General features: G+C 38.8%; 1 protein-coding gene and 1 pseudogene across 1 annotated transcript in view; one reads left to right on the plus strand and one right to left on the minus strand.

The window, feature by feature from the left end:
- RALA (RAS like proto-oncogene A) overlaps nt 1–25,166 on the minus strand; it is an 82,627-nt gene that overhangs the window by 20,391 nt on the left and 37,070 nt on the right. The window lies entirely within an intron of this gene.
- Nucleotides 21,732–22,283, plus strand: LOC131423081 (cell division control protein 42 homolog; annotated as a pseudogene).

Below are 25,166 nucleotides of genomic sequence, written 5' to 3' on the forward strand. Positions count from 1 at the left end.
CATACAGATTATGAAAACAGGCTAAACCATCACTTTGTTTTCATATTCACTCATATTGGCAATAATTAAAGAGATGTTTCCTCTAATTCCAGTAAGAAACACTGACCAAAAAAAGACTACCAATTAAAAGGTTTACTTACTGCCAGTTTACAAAGGAAGAAACCTCATCCCAACAACCTGGGAGGATTATAAATAGAATCCAATACTGTATACCCCAACTTCCAGATATCACATTATTGGAATATCTGTGTATCTTGGGGCAGATGGCCACTCTAACTTAAACACCTGGAGCTAGTGTGCCCTCACTTTTCTCAGAACACGCATTTGTTTATTACATTTATGTGCTTGGTGTGGAAAGACCAGGGTCCTCCGGAAGCTGTACTGGTGATGTACACTAATGGCACCAGTAACCTTTGGCCATGGTACCAGGCCTTAGAAAAAGAGGCGGTGAGGTCACAACAAACACTGAGTCTGTGTGGAGGCCCAAGCAAGGAGGTTTTGTGTTATTAGAGGTTCGAAGGGGTTGTACCCTTCCTTCTCAGCATCTCTTTGACTTGTTTTGGTCACAGTAAGGCTCTCCCAAGTTGCAGCTTACAGGATACACCCCATCCTGCCTACCTCTCTATCTTGTGCCAATCTCTCCCAGCTCTGCTGCATCAGACCCAGACTGCTGTCCTTCAGTGCTGCATAAGCTCTTCTCTGCCTCTTGGTCTTTGCCATGCAGTTTCCTCCATTTGGCAAATTCTTCTTCTATCTGGCTAACTCCTCTCAGTTTTTGGGTGTCAGCCTTACCTGAAACTCTCAACCTAAATTAAGGCTCTCCCCTGCTCTGTGCTCTCACACAGCATCTGATACTTGTCTTCATAACCATTATCACAAGTTGAAATTGCTTGAGAGCGTTAGTTGTTTAATATGGGTCTTCTTCCCCCCTAATATACCAGAAGCAACTCGAGTGCAAGGGCCATGTCTATGTGGTTTACTTTACGGTAATGTCACTAACAGGGCTTGGCAAAATCAGCCACTCAGTATGTATGTGTTCAATGAACAAATAAACAAATGTTCACAGTCTGACTTAACCTTGGGGAGTGCTTTAGACTGTACTGGTATAAAGTAGCTACTGCTATCACTATTATTATTATCCATCACAAGTCTGGGCAAGGACAGTCTGCTGCGGGTCTGTGCCTCACACACTGGCTGTACAGGCCACCCAAGAGCTGGGTGCTGCTCAGGCTGCACCCAGAAATCATGCCCATATGCCTATCTGCCCAATATAGAAAAGTCTTTAGAAAATTAAAACCAATACTCTTGCTATCTATTTAATAGCATGAACATCTTCTAGTTCCTTTGAGACTGCTTTCAATCAATATGGAGCATAAGTGAGGTCAGACTACACATGCAATTTCCGACCCTCTTCTTCTTATATTATGTCATAAACGTTTTAGCAGCAGCAGCTTCAACTGTGAAGCATATGGTAAAGGATCCACACTTGGAGGCTAGAAGTTCAATTCAACTCAACAATCAAGGATTGAGTCCTTTTCCTGGGTACCAAGGACATGATCATTAGATTCTGAACGACTATCACTGCTCTGCAACAGTGAAAACTAATAGTATACTTCAGATAAGTAACTAAAAGTCTGAAAGATACCAAGTCTAAGCAAATTTATGGAGCATGCTGTTGCTGGCGTTCATAAACAAATCAGGAAATGATTTCTTTTTCACTATTATGATCCATACTTGCTGGCAGCTGTAATCATTTCACGGCTATGTTAACTACTCTTTTATTTTTAAAACAGTAAGTACCACATGAACTTGGGGTGTTACCATATCAATTAATACTCTAAGAGCTGTGTGTGTGTGTTTTTAAAGCAAAACATTTAGCAGTTACACCAACTGGGTTAAAATACTTTTCCTTCCAGAACAACTTAAATTATAGTCTGTGACTTAGAAAGAGAAAAGGCAGAGAGTCCCAAAGATATTTTTCCTAACTGCAAACATTCCCTAATAATATGGGCTGTACGTTCCACACTCAGAAGAGGCTATCCAGGAAAAGAAGCTCCCACCAAGGAGATACTCCTCTGCCCCCATTTTAAAAACTTGGCATTCCACAACTTAGCTCCCAATTCCTAGTCTAGATGTTGGAACTTAAGTCACACACATACATAAATAAGAAAATTCTGTTAGTGCTAATGGCAATGAAGAAAATAAGGGGGCACTGAGATAAAGAGGGGGGAGGGGCTACTCTAAGCAGGATGATTGAGGATGACTCCTTTGAAGAGGTAGCATTTGAGCCAAGACCTGAATTTTACGAAGGAATCAGACTGCTCTGAGGAAAGAGCATTCGAGACCCAGGGAATAACAAGTACAAAGACCTAATCAGGATGGGAGAGATTTGGTACATTCTGGGGACCAGAAGAAAGCCAGAGTGGGTGGAGCCTAGCGAGGAACAGGGAGCGTACAGAAGGTGAGACTGAGAGGTAGACGAGGCCAAATCACAAAAAGTATTGAAGGCCATGGAAAGGTGTCTGAATTTTAATATAATTGTAATGGGAAGCCTCTGGAGAGTTTTTAAGCACAGTAGTCACATAATTTCATTTATGTTTTAAAAAGATTACCCTGGCTGGCGTGTGGAGAATGGATAGTTAGAAGTGCAATGGTTGAGAGCAAGGAGTCTATTCTATAGTCTCTGCAAGAGAGGACAGAGGCTTGGGCTACAGAGCAGCAGCACACACGGTAATAATACCAGTTCCCTCACTATACCCTGTGTAGTAGTACTCGTGTAACTACTAATACCATCTATACCTGGGACAACCACAAACCTTTACTGAGCACTCACTGAGCACCTATACATGTTAACTTAGGTGAGAACCACATTTCATGTGTGAACAATCTATGAGGTATGTATTATTTTAACTTCATTTAAACAATGAGAAATCTGGGTCACAGAAATTGACTTGCTCAAGGCTGAGCCAGGACTCAAACTGAGGCAGCCTGGCTTTCCTAACCAACTATATGCTATTTGGGATACTTCTGGAGAAACAGTTGACAGGACTTGTTGATTGACTGGATGGGAAAAAACAAGAGTAACTTCTAAAAATATCTGAATGCGTGGTAGTACCACTACCTAAGACAGAGAAAGGCAAGGAAGGAACAGGTCTGGGAAAGGACTCCTAAGTACTGCTTGTGTGTTAGGTAATTAATTGGAGTTGCTGAATAGGAAATTGGATGTTCTAGTCTGGAGTTCAGGGGTGAGGGTAGAGATGGAGACAAAAATTGGAATGTCAGTTTACATATGTATTTAAAATCACAAAACTGAATGAGCTCACTTGGGGATAAGATGGAGATGGATAAAGAAGGCAGCAGAGGACAGATCTCTGAGACAACTCAACAGTTGGTTGAAGGAGGAGGAGTGGCCACTTAGGAGGAAATCCAGTGATCATACAGTCACAGAAGCTAGTTAACTGTCAGATCCTGCTGAAAGACTGAGATGAGATATGATGAGAGAGTAACAGAGAATTGATTACACGATTTGGCAAGATAGAGGTTGCTAGTGACCTTGGGAAGAGTCATTTCACCAATGAGGTAGGAACCATAGCTTGAATGGGGTAGGTTAAGGAGAAAATAGGAGGTACAGAAATGGACTTTTACTCTGACGATGAATGGAGAAACGGGCCATAGATGGACAAGATTTTTTGTTTGGTTGCTTTTTAGTTATTATGAAGGGATGTTTATATGATAATCATCTAAAAGAGGCAGAAATTAATGATGAATAAGAGAGGCTGCCTCTAGGAGTAGACCTGAGGAGTTGAGACCGGGGCACAGAGGAGCAGGGATATGTCTTAAGGTGAAGTAAAGCAAAGAAGAGGGGTATAGGAACAGGTTGCAGACAGATTTGGCTATTTCTTTATTTAATTGAATCTATATTTCCTCAGTGAAGTATGACCACTCAGCAATTTAGTGAGGGAGTTGGAATTCAAAAGCAAGCCTGTCTAGATAGATCAATGGGACAGAATATACAGAACATACAGGACATCCAGGAACATCCAGGACAGAAACAGATCCAAATACACACTACAGTTTAGTGTGTAATAAACGCGGCATTTCAAATGAGGGAGGAGCATGGACGATAATTCAATAAATGGTATTGAGACAACTGGTGAGCTATCTGGGAAAAAATAAAGTTGGCTCCATTTTCCTCACGCCCATATAAATTTTAAGGGGATCAAAGATTTAACTGACAAAATGAAATCACAAAGTACCAGGAAAAAAAAACACTCAAAAAAGTTGTTTTATAATCTTAGAATAAAAAAGGCATAAGGCCGGCCCCGTGGCTTGGGTTAGGTGCGCGCGCTCCGCTGCTGGCGGCCCGGGTTTGGATCCCGGGCGCGCACCGACGCACCACTTCTCCGGCCATGCTGGGGCCGCGTCCCGCATACAGCGACTGGAGGGATGTGCAGCTGTGACATACAACTATCTACTGGGGCTTTGGGGGGGAAAACAAATAAATAAATAAAATCTTTAAAAAAAAAAAAGGCATAAAGTATTACATAAAACTCAAGCCATAAAATAACTTTGATAAATTTTACTACTCCAAAAAATTTCTACAGGACAAAATCTTCTACAAGCAAAGTAAAAAGATAAGGATAAAACTGGGGAAAATAGGGGCCGGCCGGTGGCGTAGCAGTTAAGTGTGCGCGCTCCACTTCGGCGGTCAGAGGTTCCCGGGTTCAGCTCCTGGGCGTGCACCAATGCACCGCTTGTTAAGCCATGCTGTGGCGGCGTCCCATATAAAGTAGAGGAAGATGGGCATGGATGTTAGCCCACGGCCAGTCTTCCTCAGCAAAAAACAGAGGACTGGCAACAGATGTTAGCTCAGGGCTAATCTTCCTCACAAAAGGAAAAAAAAAAGAAAAAAAAACGGAGGAAAATATTTCCAATTCTTGTCAAAGATAAGAGATAATTTCCCTATATAAAAAGTTTATAAACAAGATTAACAACCATAAGAAAATGGCAAAAAATGTGACTTTTCACAGAAAAGGAAATACAAATGGTTCTAATATGCTCAACCTTGCTGATAAGAGAAATACAAATAACATTATATTGGGGCGCCATCAATATCAGATTGATAACAGTATGTTTGCAAGGGTCAGCAAACTATAGCCCCCTTGGTCTGCTTTTTGTATGGCCTCTGAGCTAAGAATGGTTCTACGCCTCTGAAGGGTTGTAAACAAAACCAAGAAGAATATGCAACAGAATAAATGTATGTGGCTCACAAGTCTAAAATGTTTACTTTAGGTCCTTACAGAAAAAGTTTGTGAATCCCTGTGTAGAGAAATAGACACAATTCATTCATTGCAGTGGAAGTGTAATCTGAGCACACAGAATAATACGTAACCATGAGAAAAGGAGGCTCTTTACCCATTGATTTGGAGGGAGCTCAAACATGTTGTTAAAGCCAAAAAAATAAGATACAGAACAAATGTATCTGCATACTTCAAACTGCATAAAAAGATGAGAAAAAAAGGATTACTTAGGAATTTACTTGTTTATGTATCTGGAAGGATATAAAAAAAATGGTAACACGGGTTTGACTGTGAGGATGGAAACGAAGTCACTGGCGGACAGAAGTGGGATAGTGCTTTCTGCTATATACTATTTTGTGCATTTTGATTTTTGTATCATGTGAACATATACATAACTTGTTTTAAAATAAAATTAAGGGGCCAGCCCTGTGGCCTAGTGGTTAAGTTTGGTGCGCTCCGTTTTGGCGGCCTGGATTCAGTTCCCAGGCACAGACCTACACTACTCATCGGTGGTCATGCTGTGGCGGTGACCCACATACAAAACAAAGGAACACTGGCACAGATGTTAGCCCAGGGCGAATCTTCCTCAGCAAAAAAAATAAATAAATAAAATTAAAATTAGTCATAAAAATAAACCAATAACATAAGCCTGTTTATTTCTTGCATTCACTTGGCAAAAGTGCAATTAACTACTTTCTTGGCACTTCATACAAACTAGGAATTAGAGGCCTGAACCTGAATTTTATTTAAAATATGATTTCTCTGTGTGTGTGCATACATTTGTGTTTTCCCCCTTCAAGTAACGAGATAGGGATCCTTGAATTTCAAATTGTTTGTTTTATCTGGTTCCTCAATTATTTTCCACCTTTTACTGTTCAATTTTTTAAAGCGATGTCCTTGAATAATACTATAGAATCTATATGGTTATGGGTAGGCTTCAAGTTTTCAACCTTACTGTTTTTCTCTGCTTCATCCAGAGACTAGACACCTACACTATGCTCACAATGTTCATTTAAATTATGAACTACCTGATTTTTCCTCCCTCCCTCCTTTCCTTCCTCTTTTTTCTCTCCCTCCATCAGCAAACATATTGCAGGCCTACCTTGTTATATAAGGCACTGTTCTAGGTGCTGGGGATATGGAGCTGCTACCACAGGCCTAGGTCCCTGCTAGGTCCCTAAACGTTTAGTTAATGGTTACCCATACTTGTGTTAGTTTCTTGTTGCTGCTGTAACAAATTACCACAAATTTCTAGTCGCTTAAAACAACACAAATTTATCATTTTACAGTTCTGGTTGCCGAAAGTCCAAAATGAGTCTTAAGGGGCTAAAATCAAGGGGTCAGTAGGGCAGGTTCCTTCTGGGGGCTCTGGGGGAGAATCTGTTCCTTGCCTCTTCTACTTCTAGAGACTAGCTTTGCTTGGCCTCTGGCTGCATCACTACAATCTCTGCTTCTTTGGTCTACTGCCTTCTCTACTATAGTCCAACCTTCCTCTTCCTCTCTCTTATGAGGATATTTGTGAGTACATTTAAGGCCCACCAGGATAATCCAGAATAATCTTCCCAACTCAAGATCCTTAACTTAATCACACCTGCAAAGTCTCTTTTGCCATAGAAGGTAACATTCACAGAGTCTGGGGATTAGGACATGAGTATCTTGTTGGGCCATTATTCAGCCTTACCAAACACAGGAAGTGGGTCAAGGTGCTTCAGAACACAAATCTCCAACCCAAATTCTAAATAAGCTCTCTATTTTAAACTTTAATAAATTTTCTAACAACCAACCAATCTAGTTCTCCAATACTTAAGAAGGAATACTCTCCTAAGTAAGATATCAAACACTTCCTGCCCACCAAAACTAAAAAAACAATGATTTTTATATTTCCAGTGTTCATTTTTATCTTCTTTAGACTTTCATAATAAAGATGCTTATTATTAGGCTTTAGTCTAACAAAAATATTAGCTGGTAAAAGTTCTTACTCAGAGATTCTTGTTAAAGAGACGAAATGAAGCATTTCCCTCCTCTCCAATCTGAATAGCGCATTAAAGGCTTACGGTCACTAAAGTTCAGTTCCTATCAAGTCAGAACAAACAGTTACTAATCACAAGTAGGCAGAGACCAAATTAGTGACTCACTTGAAAAATGGAAAGTATTTCACATAAGCAACGCACACACGACACTCCCTATCTGTGTTAAGAATATCTGCTCAATTTAAAAACCCATGAATTTAGTATAAAATGAACAATTTTAGAAGAGTTAGAATACACTTGACCAAGAAAACAAGATACACAATTTTATTTTGAAAGAGATTTAAAACTATTTAGGTTTATTACCAGGCACAGATAACATCACTGGTGTATTTTTCCAACTATATAAAGAATAGGTATTATCAATACTATTTTATGTTCCAGAGCATAGAGAAAGCTTCCTAATTCTTTTTAGAGAGCTAGTCTAACATTGATGCAAAGTCCTAACAAAGAGAGACTAAAGGAAAAGTAGATCGACTTACTTATCATGTGAATATGGTGCAGAAATTCTAAATGGAAAATGTTACCAGATAGAATCCAGCACCATAAAAGAATAAACCAAAATGACCAGGAGAGATTCAACCAGATATGCAAGAATAGCTTTATATTTTAGGAAGTCAATATAATTCCATATTAATAGATGAGAAAAAATCATATGATTATCTCTACAGGATCTGGAATATTTGATAAAATCTGAAGTCCACTTCTTATACAAACCCTTAATAAAGTAGAAGTTTATTTGTGTTCACTTAATACAGAAACTGGCTATCTTAAAACCAAAACTATAAAAATATCATCATGGTTAAGGGTAAAATAAAAGCATTTCCATTAATGTCAGGAATAAGATAAGAATGCCCACTATCGGGTCGGCCCCGTGGCTTGGCGGTTAAGTGCGCGCTCCGATGCTGGTGGCCCGGGGTTTGGATCCCAGGTGCGCACTGATGCACTGCTTCTCCGGCCATGCTGAGGCCGCGTCCCAAATACAGCAACTAGAAGGATGTGCAGCTATGACATACAACTATCTACTGGGGCTTTGGGGGGAAAAAATAAAAATAAATAAAATCTTTAAAAAAAAAAAAAAATGCCCACTATCATCACTCTTGTATGTTCTGGAAGTAGTGTCTGATGACATCAGAAAGAGAAATAAGGAGGCACATGATCATCATTAACTGATAACATGATTGCATACTTCGGCCAAAGGAATCAACTGAAAATTGCTATAAACAAGAGATTTCAAAGGTAAATGGTTATATAATCAATATATTATATAAAAAATAAATTTCTTTTCAAATAACCAGTTGGAATATATAATGGAAGAAAAGACAATTTACAACAGTACTCACAAAGAGCAAATAACTAAGAATAAAATTAACACAAACTGTATAAGATATACATGAAGACAATTTAATAATGATACTTAGGTAACATAAAGGGTGACTCAAATAAATGAAGATAGATCCTGTTCTTGGGACAATAAGATTGTATACTGGTAAAGGCACAAAACCCTAATAATAAAGATCAATTTTTTTTTTTTTCCTGAGGAAGATTTGCCCTGAGCTAACATCCACTGCCAATCTTCCTCTTTTTGTATGTGAGCCGCCACCACAGCATGGCCACTGACAGATGAGTGGTGTAGGTCCACAGCCGGGAACCAAACCTGGGCTGCTGAAGCAGAGCACACTGAACTTAACCACTAGGCAATCGGGGCTGGCCCAGATTATAAATCTTTAATATATAAAACTTTCTCTACGATAAAAAAAAAACCATGGAGTCAAAAGACAAAGGACCTGACTTAGTGGTCATCTGACCTATCTCTTAGAGTTTTCTTTACCCTTAAATTCATGACAATAATTTCTGATGTTGAAAATTGGCTTTAACTTTTTCTTTAAAGGAAGGTTAATTTATATACAATAAAATCATCCTTTTAATGAGTTATGATAAACGTACAGAGTCATGTAACCACCCTCACAATCAATATATAGAACAATTTCCATCACCCCAAAAGGTTTCCTCTTACCCCTTTGCAGTCAATCTCCTTCCATCACCCCCTCCCCTGGCAGCCACTGATCTGATTTTAATTCCTATTGTTTTGCCTTTTCCAGAATGTTATATAAACGCATCATAATGTACGTAGTTTATTTATGCCTGGTTTCTTTCACTTAACTAAGGCTTTTGAGATACACTCATATTGCTACACGTATCAGTAGTGCATGCATCTTTTTTACTGTTGGATAGTATTCCATTGTCTGGAAGTAGCACAATTTGTTTATCCATTCACATTTATTTGGGTTTTTCCATTTTTAAAATCTTATGAATAAAGAAGCTATAAATACTCGTGTACAGGTGTTTGTATACTTGTTTTCATTTCTCTTGGGTAAATACCCATGAGTGGGATTGCTCAATTGTATGGCAAGTATGTGTTTAAATGTTTTCCAAAGTGGCTGTACCTTTCTGCATTTCCACTAACAATGTATGAGATTTTCAGTTGCTCCACATCCTGGTACTATCAGTCTTGTAATTTTAAGCAATCTAGTGGCTTTGTAGTGGTGTTTCATTGTGTTTTAATGTGTGTTTTCCTAATGACTAATCATGTTGAGCATCTTTTCATGTGGTTATTTGCCATCTACGTCTTTGGTGTTCAAATTTTTTGCCCATTTTTTTAAACTGGGCTGTTTTTTAGCGAGTTATAGAAGTTCTTTATTTATTCTGGAATCAAATCCTTTACCAGAGATGTATTTGGCTTATCTTTTCATTTTCTTAACATGTTTTTGGAGAACAGAAGCTTTTAATTTTGATGAAGTCCATTTTATCAATTTTTGCTTTACAGTTCATGCTTTTGGGGTCCCAATAAATCTTTGCTAAATGTTAAGTGACAAAGAAGCTACTGTACTTTGAATATTTATAAACAAAACCTTATTACTTAGCCATTAATTATTAAAAAGAGAAGACAGAAGGAAGTCCAAGTGAAACATAACATTAGTAGTAACTGACACTCTAAACTCTTAGGTCTTCCTCCATTTTAAAGTATGCAATCCAGCTCTACAAGAGCAACATTGAAAGTCAGGAAGTCCCTGAGGCATTGTTTGACTTCTGAAATGTAACAACTTAATATTTTCCAATTACCCAAACTGCATTGAATAAGGAGAACACAAAATTATAACAAAGACTGAACTAAGGAAAGTAATCTGTTTTAAGGGTATAGTAGCTGAAAACTGATTAAAGATGACAATATTTTGCCTTGTCTGTGTAATAAAATTTATTTATATGACTTGCCAGACATGTTATCTGACACCAAAGCATAGACTCTTAAAATCATGATGGCTCAAACTGCTTTATCTCCTTCCGTCTTAGCTTGTTTGTAAAACTAAGGTTAAGATGAATAAAACAGCATATATAAAATGTCTAATACACATACTAAGTATGGTAATGTAAACATTCAGGCATCTTTTTAGAAGATCCTACCTTTATATGCAGCATATATTCAGCCCCCAGTCAGTGTAAAATTATTGCCAGCAGCACAGAGGTATAAGGCCCTCATCACAGTTAAAACTAACAAAAATTTCTAGACCACAAGAAGAAGTGAGGGCTGAGCTGAGACTTGAGACACAAAGTATCAGCAGACCAGGTGAACTTGGTCTGAGAGATGACGCTATAAGTAAAAAGGGCCAGAAACAGAACTTTATACACCAGCAATTTAGATTTTTATCCTTAGAGCAATGGAGAACCACCAGGAGTTTTTATATGGGAGACTACGACTCAGAGGTAGGGAGAACAGCTGGAAGGCTACAGGGTAACATGGACTTGACTTTGGACTAGGAAGCAAGTGTGGATGGACTCAAGAGATATTAAGGGCAAAGAGTCAGCCAAATTTGAGCATAGATTAGATGGGAGGGGTGAAGGAAAAGGAAAATTCAAGCCAAACTACCCAACTTTCTGGCTTGAGTATGGGTAAGGAAAAGCAGAATAAGTAGCCTTTGTTATGGGGGTGGTGGTGAAAAGAGCTGGTGCAAGGAAATGATGGAAATCAATATTGATCTTTTAATAGATCAAAATATCTTAGAAGAATCTAAGTACAGCCTAAGTAGAAGCAGTGGTTTTGCCACCACTCTCTGACTTGATTTCAGCAATGCTGAGAAATACTCAGCAGTGGAATTGAAGGGTGGAAGAGTAAAAGACCATCAACTACTATTCACAGTTATTTTAAACATTTGTCTTCGAACTCCTAAGTGTGCTTTTAAAATAAGATTATGTAGTTTAGGAAAACATTTAATAATTATTAATTATAAAGAATATATGTTTTGCTTCTGTAGTCCTATGCTAACTCTGGAAAGACACATAGTGGATAGTAATCTTTTGAATTTTGAACCATGTGAATGTACTACCTATCTGAAAATTGAATACATAAAATGTTATTCACTCAACTTATCAGCTACCAAATTGGATAAAGAAATAATATTCAAAGCCTGGATGCTTAATAGGTCTAATAAAAAAGTATAGTTTATATAATTTATATCTGCTTTAGGTTCTACTGCATATGAGCTATAAATTAAGTGTATATATACTGTCAGCTTGAGTTTCTTTTATTGATATATTTATGAACTTGATACTGTCTATGTCGCTTTGCTAATTTAAAAAATACAAACAGAAAAAATAATTGAGGGGTCGGCCCTGTGGCATAGTGGTTAAGTGCGCACACTCTGCTGCTGGCGGCCTGGGTTCGGATCCTGGGCGCGCACCGATGCACCGCTTGTCAGGCCATCCTGTGGCAGTGTCCCACGTAAAATGGAGGAAGATTGGCACAGATGTTAGCTCAGGGCCAGTCTTCCTCAGCAAAAAGAGGAGGATTGGCATGGATGTTAGCTCAGGGCTGATCTTCCTCACAAAAAAAAAAAAAAAAAAGAATTAACCATGCCTGAGTGATCCAACTTAAAATGGACAGGGCATTTGGTTAACTGAGTAAGACATATCAAACCACATATTAGAAGAAATATTGACAAAAAGTTTAAAAGGAAACAGTCATTAGCAAATAAAATAATTTAAAGGAATCTAAGTATAGTCTCCAGTTTACACGAAGACATCTGTTAAGTCTCACTTTTCAATGTGTTTCATTAGTAAGTTAGCTCTTTCTATGTACAGTGGCTTCTCTGATCTTTGGGTTTGCTTTTTGGATTGCCTTTCTTTCTTTTTCCTATGCCCATTTTCTAAGTCAACATACATTTACGAAGAGTCAGATACCCTGCTAGGCATTGGGAGGGAGTGGTGAGTGGGTACACAGATGAGCAAGTCAGGATGCCCAAGGATCTTACAGTGAAGTACAGAGATGTGGGGGGAGAGGGTTATTAACTTGTAATACTCAAGTTTGCCTTCCGCATCCCTTTCCACTTAAGTCACACTTGCTTTTCTATGCTGTTTTGTTGACTTCATAGCTGCAATTTTTAATGGCTATCTAACATATCTTCCTATAGATGTACAGCAGTTTACTTATCAAATACCATAAGACATTATAGCTATTTAGAATTCTTCAATATTATAATGGATGACCATCTATTTCTACATTTAAAATGCTTTCCATGAGGTAGGTTCTAAGAAAGGGAAATGAATGAATGGACGGCTTAAGGCTTATTAGGCATACTGTCCAACCGAGTTTTTTTTTTAATATGATTTTTTTTTAAAGATTTTATTTATTTATTTTTTCCCCCCAAAGCCCCAGTAGATAGTTGTATGTCATAGCTGCACATCCTTCTAGTTGCTGCATGTGGGACGCGGCCCCAGCATGGCCGGAGAAGCGGTGCGTCGCTGAGCGCCCAGGATCCGAACCCGGGCTGCCAGCAGCGGAGCGCACGCACTTAACCACTAAGACACGGGGCCGGCCCCAACTGATTTTCAAAAGTGCTATACAATTGTTCACAACATTCCTGTTAGCAATGGGTGTTCTTGTTACAAATCTGCTAATTATATATTGGGGAAAAGATCTCGTTATTTCTAATTACATCTTTGATTACATGAAGAGGATGAACATTATTTCCACGTATTAATTTATTTTGTGAATTGTTAATTCATAACCTTTATTAATCTGGCAATAGTATCTTATATTATATTTTATATAATTTCATGTCACCATTGGCTAGGCTTTCTTTCCTCTTACTTCTCCAGTCCACTGTAGCAGGTTTCCCCTGTTGCCGGGTACACCTGCTTCCCATAACACTTCAGGAGAGGTAACAGCCAAAGAACTTGAATGGACATGCTTTATGTGAGGGTTTAGGGGCAAAAAACAGGTTGACAGGTTGGATCTTTCTTCAAATCTCGAAACAAGGAGTGTTTACCCTGGGCCACTCTTTCATTAGAACTCCCAGTCCTCCTCAGGCTAAGAGTTTAAAAAGAAATTTTTTTGGAAGTAGATTTCCAAAATTAGCATGGGAACCAATGTTGCTGCAATCTTTGTATGGGTTGGGTGTATGGGTAGGACATCCAGTTAGCTCTTAATATACCCTCCTTTAATTAGTACCACATCCTATTATCTCTTCTGCTCTCTGTTCCTACTGACTCCAGCTTGAAGTCTCCACTTGCAGCTTCCCTCATGGGTATGCTGGGTTCAGGCTTCCTCCACCTTAGTTCATCCATGAACGCCATCTGTTTTCTGTCTTCTGGAACCTGCAAAGTCTCCGCTTTGCTGATGGTCACTCCATCTGTTCCCACTCTTAGTGCTGTTATGGATTTACAAATTTCTGTCTGTAAATTTTCTTTCCTCTGTCATTTCACAGGGAGTTAGGGCTATAGAGGAGTAGGACACATGAATTTAGTCTATTGGCTTTCACTGTAAATAAGTTAAAATCCTGAGCTGACTTGATTTGGAATCCCAAAATATTTCAAATTTAGAAACTATGAAAATCTCAATTAAAGACACTGAATTAAAATTAGCCTGAGTTTTAAAGAATATAATTATTTAGTACCAGTTTTTTTTTTTTTTTTGAGGAAGATTGGCCCTGTGCTAACATCTGCCAATCCTCCTCTTTTTGCTGAGAAAGACTGGCCCTGAGATAACATCCGTGCCCATCTTCCTCCACTTTATATGGGATGTCACCACATGGCTTGACAAGGGGTGCATCGGTGCATGCCCGGGGTTCCAAACCAGGGAACCCCGGGCCGCTGCAGTGGAGCACACGCACTTAACCACTTGCGCCACCGGGCTGGCCCCCTCAGTACCAGTTTTAAGAATAAATCAGTTTCCTGATATGGGTGACCAAAGAATCATAAATAAAGAAAAAAGTTAAGAACAAGCAATATCTGGCAGAAAAAGGAGGGAGAGCAAGGCTCAAGTGGGAGAGAAGAGAAAGGAAAGCCAAAAGTGTTCATTGCTACACAGAAGGGTTGAAATGATTTTTTTCTTAATGTTTTCTTTACAGTATCGGGACAGGTTAGCTAAAGCTCAAAATTTATAAGTGCACATATTGATCAGTCATGGCCCTGCAAATTAAGTACTGAAACTATTTTTACAAACCAGGAATTTAAAGCTAAAAATTAACTCTACAACAACAAAGAAAAATTCCCTTTGCCAACTAAGCTTTACTACAGCTCTTTTACAGACTACATGCTCAGTTTCTACTTTGTGGAATCATGGGTAAATAGACAATTCTTTTTAAGGAACAAGAGGGAACTGCTCAAAAAACAGAAAGAAAGAAAATATAAACTAGTAACCTTTGAAATTCTGACTTGCTATGCATGGCACCACACATCCATCCAGGCAAGTTAACCTCTTGGTATGTACTATAAAATGCTTACTGCATAGTATGGCACAGCAAATGTACAGGAAATATCACTTTTTAATTAAAAACTTCCTCTGACACAATAAATATAAGAAATATATTATCTGAACTTATCTTTAATGACAACTTGAGTATTATTAATTAAATTCTCCACTGCAAATCTGCTCATCATAGGCTCATTTCCAAGGGCTATCTTGAATGCTGCTGAGTACTCCTAATCTTTTCGTTAGTGTTAATCACCCCCCCTCCCTACACATACACACACACACTGGCACACATGCATGCACGGGACTTGAGCTCCTTCTTTCCTTCACAACTTTCATGATTATAAAATTAACATGCGCTTACCACATATAACTTGGAGAATAAAGGGAAGAGAGGAAAAGTCATTTGTGTGGTCCTATCAGCCAGCGTTAGTATTTTTTTTTTTGTGAGGAGATCAGCCCTGAGCTAACATCCGCCAATCCTCCTCTTTTTTTGCTGAGGAAGACGGCCCTGGGCTAACATCTGTGCCTATCTTCCTCCACTTTATATGGGACGCCGCCACAGCATGGCTTACCAAGCAGTGCGTCGGTGCGCGCCGGGATCCGAACCAGCGAACCCCGGGCCGCCGCAGCGGAGCGCGCGCACTTAACCGCTTGCGCCACCGGGCCAGCCCCCAGCGTTAGTATTTTTGAATTTTTGTTTTGAAGAGAGGAAAAGTCACTTGTGTGGTCCTATCAGCCAGTGTGAGTATTTTTGAATTTTTGTATTCTTCCAGAACTATCTTATACAAAGCATTCAACCAATCATATGCTTCAAGAAACTGGAAGAGAAATCCCAAGGAAAGCAAGAAAAAAGACAAAAAGGGAGATCAAGGAAATTATAATACTTGGAGGTAGGACAACAATATTGGAAGAAAATAAATAATATTTTCATTTAGTGTTTACTCTGTCAGACACTTTCTCAACTAGTAATTGATTATCTCACAAAACTCTCAAAAGACATTATAACTACTATCCACATTTTACGAGTGAGAAAATTGAGCCATACAGAGCTTTTAAAAAATGCCCCAGATCACTGCTGGTGTGGAGCCAGGATTCAGAAAACTCCAGATCCCAAGCGTTTACCACCTAAACTTTACTCTCACTATGAAAGAAACTGGTAAGAATGACCTTTCTATAAGGCTTGAGTCCCAGACAGTTTTAGAGGCAATTTCTTTTCTTTTTATTTTTTTGAGGAAGATCAGCCCTAAGCTAACATCCATGCCAATCCTCCTCTTTTTGCTGAGGAAGACTGGCCCTGAGCTAACATCTCTGCCCGTCTTCCTCCACTTTATGTGGGACGCCTCCACAGCATGGCCTGACAAGCAGTGTGTCGGTGCGCGCCCGGTATCCAAACCCGGGCCGCCAGCAGCGGAGCGCGCGCACTTCACCACTATGCCACGGGGCCAGCCCCGAGGCAATTTCTTTTAAACATAAAAAGATAATTCTCATGGGGCCGGCCCGGTGGCGCAAGCGGTTGGGTGCGCGCGCTCCGCTGCGGCGGCCCGGGGTTCGCTGGTTCGGATCCCGGGCGCGCACCGAAGTACTGCTTGGTAAGCCATGCTGTGGCGGCGTCCCATATAAAGTGGAGGAAGATAGGCACCGATGTTAGCCCAGGGCCGTCTTCCTCAGCAAAAAAAGAGGAGGATTGGCGGATGTTAGCTCAGGGCTGATCTCCTCACAAAAAAAAAAAAAAAAAAAAAAGATAATTCTCATGGGTAGCACAGAAAAGCTACCCAAATCACTTTATTTGGGTAATAAAAGTCAGTGGTACCAAAATAGCAATAATCATACCAAAAAAAGCCATATACAATTTCATTTATTAAAATAGAAATTTCATAAAATACAAACACCTGAATTTTATCTTTTTTTTTTTTAAAGATTTTATTTATTTTATTTTTTCCCCCCAAAGCCCCAGCAGATAGTTGTATGTCATAGCTGCACATCCCTCCAGCTGCTGCACGTGGGACTCAGCCCCAGGATGGACGGAGAAGCGGTGCCTCGATGCGCACCCGGGATCCGAACCCGGGCCACCAGCATCGCAGCGCGCGCACTTAACCACCAAGCTACAGGGCCGGCCCTGAATTTTATCTCTTAATAAAAAATGTGTTTTATCCCAGAAATACAATAATACCTTAATATTAAGAATGCTATAATATAACATCATCACATGAATCGGCCCAATGAGAAAAGCCATTATAATCAACACAAGAGAAAAGAAAAAGGCATTAGATAAAATTCAATATGTCTCCCCGATAACAATTTTTCTGAGTTAAACACCCACGGCTGTCCATTGTTAGTGTGTATATGTATTTCTAACGAAATACTTCACATATTTGAGAGTCATTTTTGTACAGGAGCCCCACTACACCCTGCATTTTAAAAAAGGATATACGCCACTAAAGCAAGCACATTTCATTTTGAAGGAACACGCATTAGAGAGAACATGATAGTGGGAGGTAGAAAAAAATTCAGAATTCTCTTTTTTGAGTTTTAATATTCTTCTTTACAGTTGCCAATGAATTAAGAGAAAAATTTTGCTCAGAAGTTTGGGCTTCTCTAGAGCCCACTTACCCACAGATTTCAAAACATTGGTTAATAATAAGAGCACAACACACAAATTACTGTCACTGAAGGGAGACAGCAACTGTTCAAAGAAACTCCCTCCACTTTGGCTTGGCTACGTTACAATTATGACCCATGTAGGTAAACTGCATTGTGAGTCAAGTGAGTCAAGGTAGGTTAACAGTGAACCGTGGCCTGCTTAGCACTGTTAATTCTCTTTTTCATAAAAAGGCAAACATGTATTCGAAAAGTGCAAAATCCTAAGTTTAAGTTATGTGAAAGATAATGTGAAATTACAAACTAGGGAAAAGAAAGACTTGGAAATTTCCTGAAAAACATGAAAACATCTTGCAGCACCTAGATTTTCCTTCCCAAGATGGACTACTGATAAATCTTAATTTGAGATTTGATCATATCTTAAAGTTAAAAATGATAGTAACTTGTTAAGTCATAAAACTAAAGTTGCAGTTCATGACCAGACAACTGACTACATAAAAAAACATACCGGTCTGTATAAAAGTGCTTGTACACTAAAAGAAAAATGACCTGAAGGGAAGATTCTCTCACAGGTGTTTTTAAGCAGGAGTATGAACTAGACTCATCTGTGGAGCTTTTTGAAAATGCATTTATCCAAACTCACGCATGAAGATCCTGACTCACTGGTCTAGGATGGGGACAGTGTATGTATGCTTTGCAAAAAGCTGCCTAGATAATTCTAATTTGCATTCTGCTTAAGACCCATCACTCTGTATATCTATAAAGTTGAACCATATGAAATGTCCAACATGAGTTTTTTTTTTTTACATAGAAACACAGCAAGGTCATATGATTCACCTAATAAAAAGTGGCCAAGGATTAAAAACAGCTAACATTTACCGAACGTACTACTTTGTACCAGACACTAAGTTCTTTAAACCTGTTGTTAAAAGTTTGACAACACTAGGCAAGAGGTGGGCAAAAATATACCCTAACTTTGTATGGGGAGGTGAGAGGATTACAGAGGCAGTTGAGAAAGAGGAGGAGCTGAGTTAGGGAGGACACCACAGGGCAAACAATTGTTATGTCTAGGATAAAGACCACTGGGGTTATAGACGGATGGATGGTGGCAGAAGAAGAGACCAGAGAACATTAATTTAAAACAAATCCCACATTTAGCAACTGTCCAAGTGTTCAAGGACAACCTTCCTGTCATTTCCAACATGTCTAATGGCAAGAATATGGACTAGAATGCATGTCCTATTACTCTAAGTGAGAGAGAGAAGGAGGAGGAGGTCTGTGTTGGGGAGAGCAATGGAGAGTGCTCTTTTTAAGGGGCTTATTGGGTACAGTCATGGCTCACCAGGAATGGTGAGGAATCACAGGCTGGGCAGCAGGCCCATGCACAAGGAAACCTCCAGTCTGTTCCAACTGTATCACTAAAAGTCAATCATACACTTAAAATTAAAACATTAAATACGTGCAGCTAAATTCAAACTACTAGTGGTCAGAAGCAAAGTGTAGCCTCTCATTATTATTTAAGGCTTACAGGCTTCAACTAATATAGGGGACAATTTGATGATCAAAGAGATACCATTTGGAAGGTCCAGGCCTCACAGAAAGTGAGATTTTCCCTGGAGACCTCATCCAATACAATATCCTTCAGTATACTAGTCTATTTCTTCCAATTTTACATGTGATATCATTTTAACAAGTTACTTTCATTTTTACCTAGACGTTTCACCACAAGATGTTTTTTAAGTAAATATAACGCAACTGAAGAACCATAGAAAGAAGTCTAAAAACAATCCAGTTCTCTCATTTTTTATATGAGGAAATAAGGGCTAGAGAAGAGTTAAGTCGCAAGAAATTCCACAGAAAGTTGTCGTAGAGTTGAAACTGGATCTCACCCAGGATAGTATGATCCAGCAGATTCTATGTATCTGTGCCAGTCTAGTTGGATCAGATGTGAAATCACTGTGTATTCACTAACGACTTTTGAAGCCAATATCCCTTACCCTTCCTCTTTCGATCTATCAAGGGAGGGGCTGAACATGTTGGTTTTCCTTAGTAACTGGTACCCATTTATAGGCTTCTACATTCACCAATCCATTATACTGGAGGACTGAGTTTAACTAATCTCCTGAGGGACTGGCCTCAACGTGATCTAGAAGTTTCATGTTATGCCATGTGTTCAAAAACATGGTCTTGGTTATGCAGTGACAGGTGCTGTATGAAGACAAAGAGACTTCTTACAATAGATTCTCTGTAACAACAAAACATTCTGGTTGCCAGATAATTGGCTGCTGCTCATAAATCACCTTTTTTCCTTTCTGGGTTCTTGCTGTCATCAAGAATCAGCAGTGGCTTCACAGAGAATCATAACTAATCCCAAATTAGTGAACCTTGACTCTTAAGGATTTGAAAGGAAGAAAAAATATTAAAGCTTTCAAAACTTATTTTATAAGATTTCATATTGAGCAATAGCAAGCATGAATAGATGAGGCCTGTATTAGCTTAATTCCAGAAGACTAAATTCTTAGGCCTAAATATAGTTGTCATTCTCATAAACCCAAAAACAGTCAGAAGCAAGAAAATTCAGGTAGTTCTCAATTTTGAATTGCTAGTTACATTTCAGTTGACAGGATGCAACTATAATGTACAAAGCATAGGAACGAATTTAAGATATCAGAATAGGGGTTTTGACCTTGCCACCCCAAAAAACCATACACTAACTAAAATACCAAAAGGACTGATACAAAGCCTCTTATTAACATTGCCTGCCCTTTTATGTTAAGTGCAACCTATCATAATAAAAAGTGAAATTACTTGGACATGGCTTACTTAAAATTCTTCAAAGATGCCATATTGCTCTTAGGTTAAAATCAAAATTCCTCAATACTGTCTCCCTATATTATCCGTCCCTGCTCATTTCCTTTTTCACTCTTTTCCCCTTAAACCTTATATACCTTGATCTGGCTGCATTTTTCAATTTCTACTAACGAAATATTTGTGGATAATTTAGGGAAGTTTGGATTAAATGGTAACAAGTAAAGTGGATCTGTAGGTAGTTGAACAATGGTACCAAGGAAGGTTAACACAGCCTGTAGGAACTGGCATGCCAGAATGACCTGAATAAAGAAACAGGAAGTATACTTGAAGTAAGTTACAATGATCATATTTTCCGAATGCTATGTTCAGATCCACACACCATTTTTTAATAGGAATAATAAACTGGAGTTACAGTATGAAGAAAAGATTAATGAATGGGAAAAGAAAAAAGTATCTGGCTATCAAAAGTATATCTAACTACTAAGTTATTCTACATAATTTTTAGAATTTAATTTGTAACAGCTTCATTGAGGTATGACATAATAAACTCCATGTATTTAAATGTTTGCCCCATTGTAATCTATCCCTTCCAGAGCCACCTCCCTCCCATACATAGCCCTGCTTTCTGTGACTATGGATTAGTTAGCATTTTCTAGAGTTTCCAGAATTATGCAATATGTATTCTGACTTCTTTCGCTCAGCATGTTTTGAGATGCATCCAGGTTGTTGCTTGTACCAATAGTTCATTTCCTTTTATTGCTTCATAGTATTCCATTGCATGGATATACTATAATTCATTTATCCATTCACCTGTTGATGGACATGTGGGTTGTTTACAGTTTTTGACACCTGTTGACAAGGGTGCAAAAGGCAATGCAGTAAAGAAAGGACAGTACTTTCAACAACGATACTGGAACAATTAGACATCCACTTGCAAAAAAATGAACTTGATCCATATCTTGCACCATATACAAAAACTAAGTCAAAATGGACCATTCCTAAATGTAAAACCTAAAACAATGCAACTTCTGGAGAAAGCATAGGGTTAGGCAACGATTTCTTAGATATAATACCAAAAGCAAAATCCATAAAAGAACAAATTTATATGTTGGACTACATCAAAATTAAACATTTCTGTCCTTTAAAAGACAGTTAAGAAAATGAAAGGATAGAAATGCCCGCTGGAGAAGCTGAGGTCCAGATCGAATGTGAAATACTTAAAGTAGATACAAAACTGTCTCAGTAATGCAGAAAAGTAAGTACGTTGTTGTGGGAGATGGTGCTGTTGGTAAAACGTGTCTCCTGATACCCTACACAACAAATTTCCATCCGAATATGTACCAACTGTCTTGGACAACTACTCAGTCATAGTTATGATTGATGGAGAGCCACAGGCTCTTGGACTTTTAGATACTGCAGGGAAAGAGGATTATGACATATTATGGCCACTGAGATTTCCACAAACAGATGTATTTTCACTCTGTTTTTCAGTGTTCAGTCTGCCCTCATTCAAAAACAAGAAAGAAAAGTAGGTGCCTGAGATAATTCACCACCGTGCAAAGACTCCTTTCTTGCTTGGTGGGATCCAAATTGATCTCAGAGATGACTCTTCTACTACTGAGAAACTTGCCAAGAACAAAGGAAAGCCTATCACTCCAGAGACTGCCTGAAGGCTGTCAAGTATGTGCAGTGCTGTGCACTCACACAGAAAGAACTAAAATATGCATTTGATGAAGCCATATTGGTTGCTCTGCAGCTCTAGAACTGAAGAAGAGCCGCAGGTGTGCCCCGCTATGAATGTCTCTCCAGAGCCCTTTCTGCACAGCTGGTGTTGGCATCATACTAAAAGCAATGTTTAAATCAAACTAAAGATTAAAGATTAAAATTTGTTTTTGCAATACAGTAGTCCCCCTCTTATCCACAGGGGATATGTTCCAAGACCCCAGTGGAGAACTGCAGAGAGTACCAAACCCTATATATACTATGTTTTTTCCTATACATATATACCTAAGATAAAGTTTAATTTATAAATTAGGCACAGTAAGAGATTAATAACAATAACTAATAATAAAATAGAACAATTATAAGAATATACTGTAATAGAAGTTACCATACATCTTAGCAACCTCAACATACGATTTTTGTTTTCTTTCCTTATTAAGTAGAAAATTTTCACCTTTTCACTTAAAGGAAGCACTTTACGGCTTCACTTTGGCATATCCAAAGTGTCAGCATCACTATTCTTGGCTTTGGGGCCATTATTAAGTAAAATAAAGGGTTACTTGAATACAAGTACTGCAATACATGACAGTCGATCCGATAACCAAGATGGCTACTAAGTGACTAACCAGCAGGTAGGTCCAGATTTCATCATGCTACTCAGAACGGTGTGCAATTTTAAACTTATAAGTTGTTTATTTCTGGAATTTTTCATTTAATAGTCTCAGATTGCAGCTGACCACGGGTAATGAAATTGTGGAAAGCAAAACTACAGATAAATGGAGACTACTGTAATGACAAATGCCCTGCACCTACCCACATGCACTCGTGTGAGACAAGGTCCATAGGTATGGCCTCCTTCCCTCTCCCAATACTAGTTAACTTTAAGTAATTGTGTATTGTCAGAAAAGTGATTAATACTAGTTTTTGTTCCGTTGTTTCAAAAAAAATTTTTTTTGTTTGTTTAAAAAGCAAGGCATGCTTGTTAGGATTATAACATTAATTCAGATTGCTGAACCTATTCCACTCTGGAGAGTAATCTGGGACATCTTAGTGGATTTTTTTTCTTTTTTTAGGGGGCGGGGTGTGGGGTTTGTTTTTATTTATTCTTTTTAAAAACTCATTGACCAGTTGATAGCTCTTGAGGGGAGGAGGACAGACTGATTCCACACTCCACTTCCTAGGTCCAGTTTAGAAAACATGCGCCCTACCTAGTGCTCTTAGCAAGGAATATAGCAAATGCCTCATTTAGTAACATACTCCTTTCTGAAAGTTGCCTTTTCTCTGCACCCTTGAGTAGGCCCAGCAGTTGATGAAATTCATGAAGGTGGGTGGAACCTGACTTGCCCCTCCTCTTTTCTAGGATGCACTCTATATGTGACTGAGGCTTTCAAGGAAGTTTGTTTGCCATTTGCTGATTTTTTTAAAGTTTAAATTGCTAACTTCTTTCACTGATAAATGAAGAAAAGTATTGCAATTTTTGAAATACATCAAACAGGTTGAGTTAATAATAATAAAAAAATTCCCTGTCAAAAAGAAAATGAAAGGATAAGCCATAGATTGAGAGATAATTTTTAGAATTTAAAACTAAAATTACTGAGGAAAAGGGAAAGAAAGGCAGATTTTGGCTCACTGGCAGGATTCTTCTGTTATTACAGTCCAAAACAGAGTGAACTATTTGTAAGCTCCCATCAAAGAATTCAAACAAAGAAAGCAAGGGAGGTGGTGGAGACTGAGCTGATTAAATTTAAATTCCTTCTTACTCTATAAATACATATTTTAGCTATTTCTAAGATGACCAATTTAAGGCATATTTGATATCATATTAAATCAATAATGAAAGAAGTTACTGATCCATATAACTTGATCAAATGTCTTCAATTAAAACATTTTTGACTAATAGGGTGATGTGAATGTGTATGGACAGGTAAAGAAAGCTGTTTAAACAGAACCTCTTCTGTGAAGCATTCCCAGCCTTCTGCATGCTCTCCAGGCCTGAGTGTTGAATTCCTTGGTGGTTCCAGAGCATTCTGGACATACTTCCATCAGTGCTTCTCATCATATTAATTATTGGGAGCTTTTCAACAGTGTCAAAATTGACTCTAGTGGAGTCATTTTAAAATGGAGTCAGAGCTGCCCTTCCAGAGAAACTGCTTGGCTGTCTTGAACCTTGCACTAGGCCAAAATGGCAATTGTTTTTATAAGCAACTGTTTGAGAAGTCAGCAGGAGAACGGACATCCTGATCACAAAGACTGAGAATTGTGAACTTTCTGAAGATAGAATCAATAGTCAATCAATGTTTAGCCAAGACTAGCTCTCTGCCTCCAACTCCAATTAAAATTCTTTGTAATACAATCTCCCATTACCTTTAAAAGCCCCTGACTTTTACTCCCTAGTGGGACACTATCTGGGTTTCTACCTGAATCGGTGCTCCCCAAATTGCAATTCTTTGACTCCAAACAAACATTTTGCCTCTTAAATTGGTTTCTGTTTTTGTAGGTTGACATACGGTGTCAGAAAGCAGAACCTGAAGCGATCTCACCTTTGAGGACCAGCGTCCCCTAGAAACGGGATCATTACCAACATGAATCCTCTTGTGTGCTCAGCGGCTTCCAGGGACAGCTGACTCCTCCGATCGTGGGACCTCTCCAGCTCAGCCCTCCCTCCCTTTGGTTGAGGGCAGTGCCTTTCTTTGGATGGTGCATCGGCTTTCATCCTCGCAGGCGAGGGTTCTCTCAAGCAAGCAGGGGATTCCCTGGTTACTGCATTTACACTGCTCTTGCTGTGAGATGGGATTCCCTCAGTAGAAATTTCTGCTTAGACAAACTTTGCTGTGGGTTAATATGCACATGAGGCAAAAGCTATTGCTAAGGGATATCTTTGAAGCCAGAGCCACAAAACCGATGGGCATGGGTGGGGCATTTATGAGCCTTTAGGGCGCTCAACACCTCAAGAAGTCT

This window comes from Diceros bicornis, chromosome 3 (genome assembly GCF_020826845.1).
Source record: "Diceros bicornis minor isolate mBicDic1 chromosome 3, mDicBic1.mat.cur, whole genome shotgun sequence".
NCBI classification, from domain to species: domain Eukaryota; kingdom Metazoa; phylum Chordata; class Mammalia; order Perissodactyla; family Rhinocerotidae; genus Diceros; species Diceros bicornis.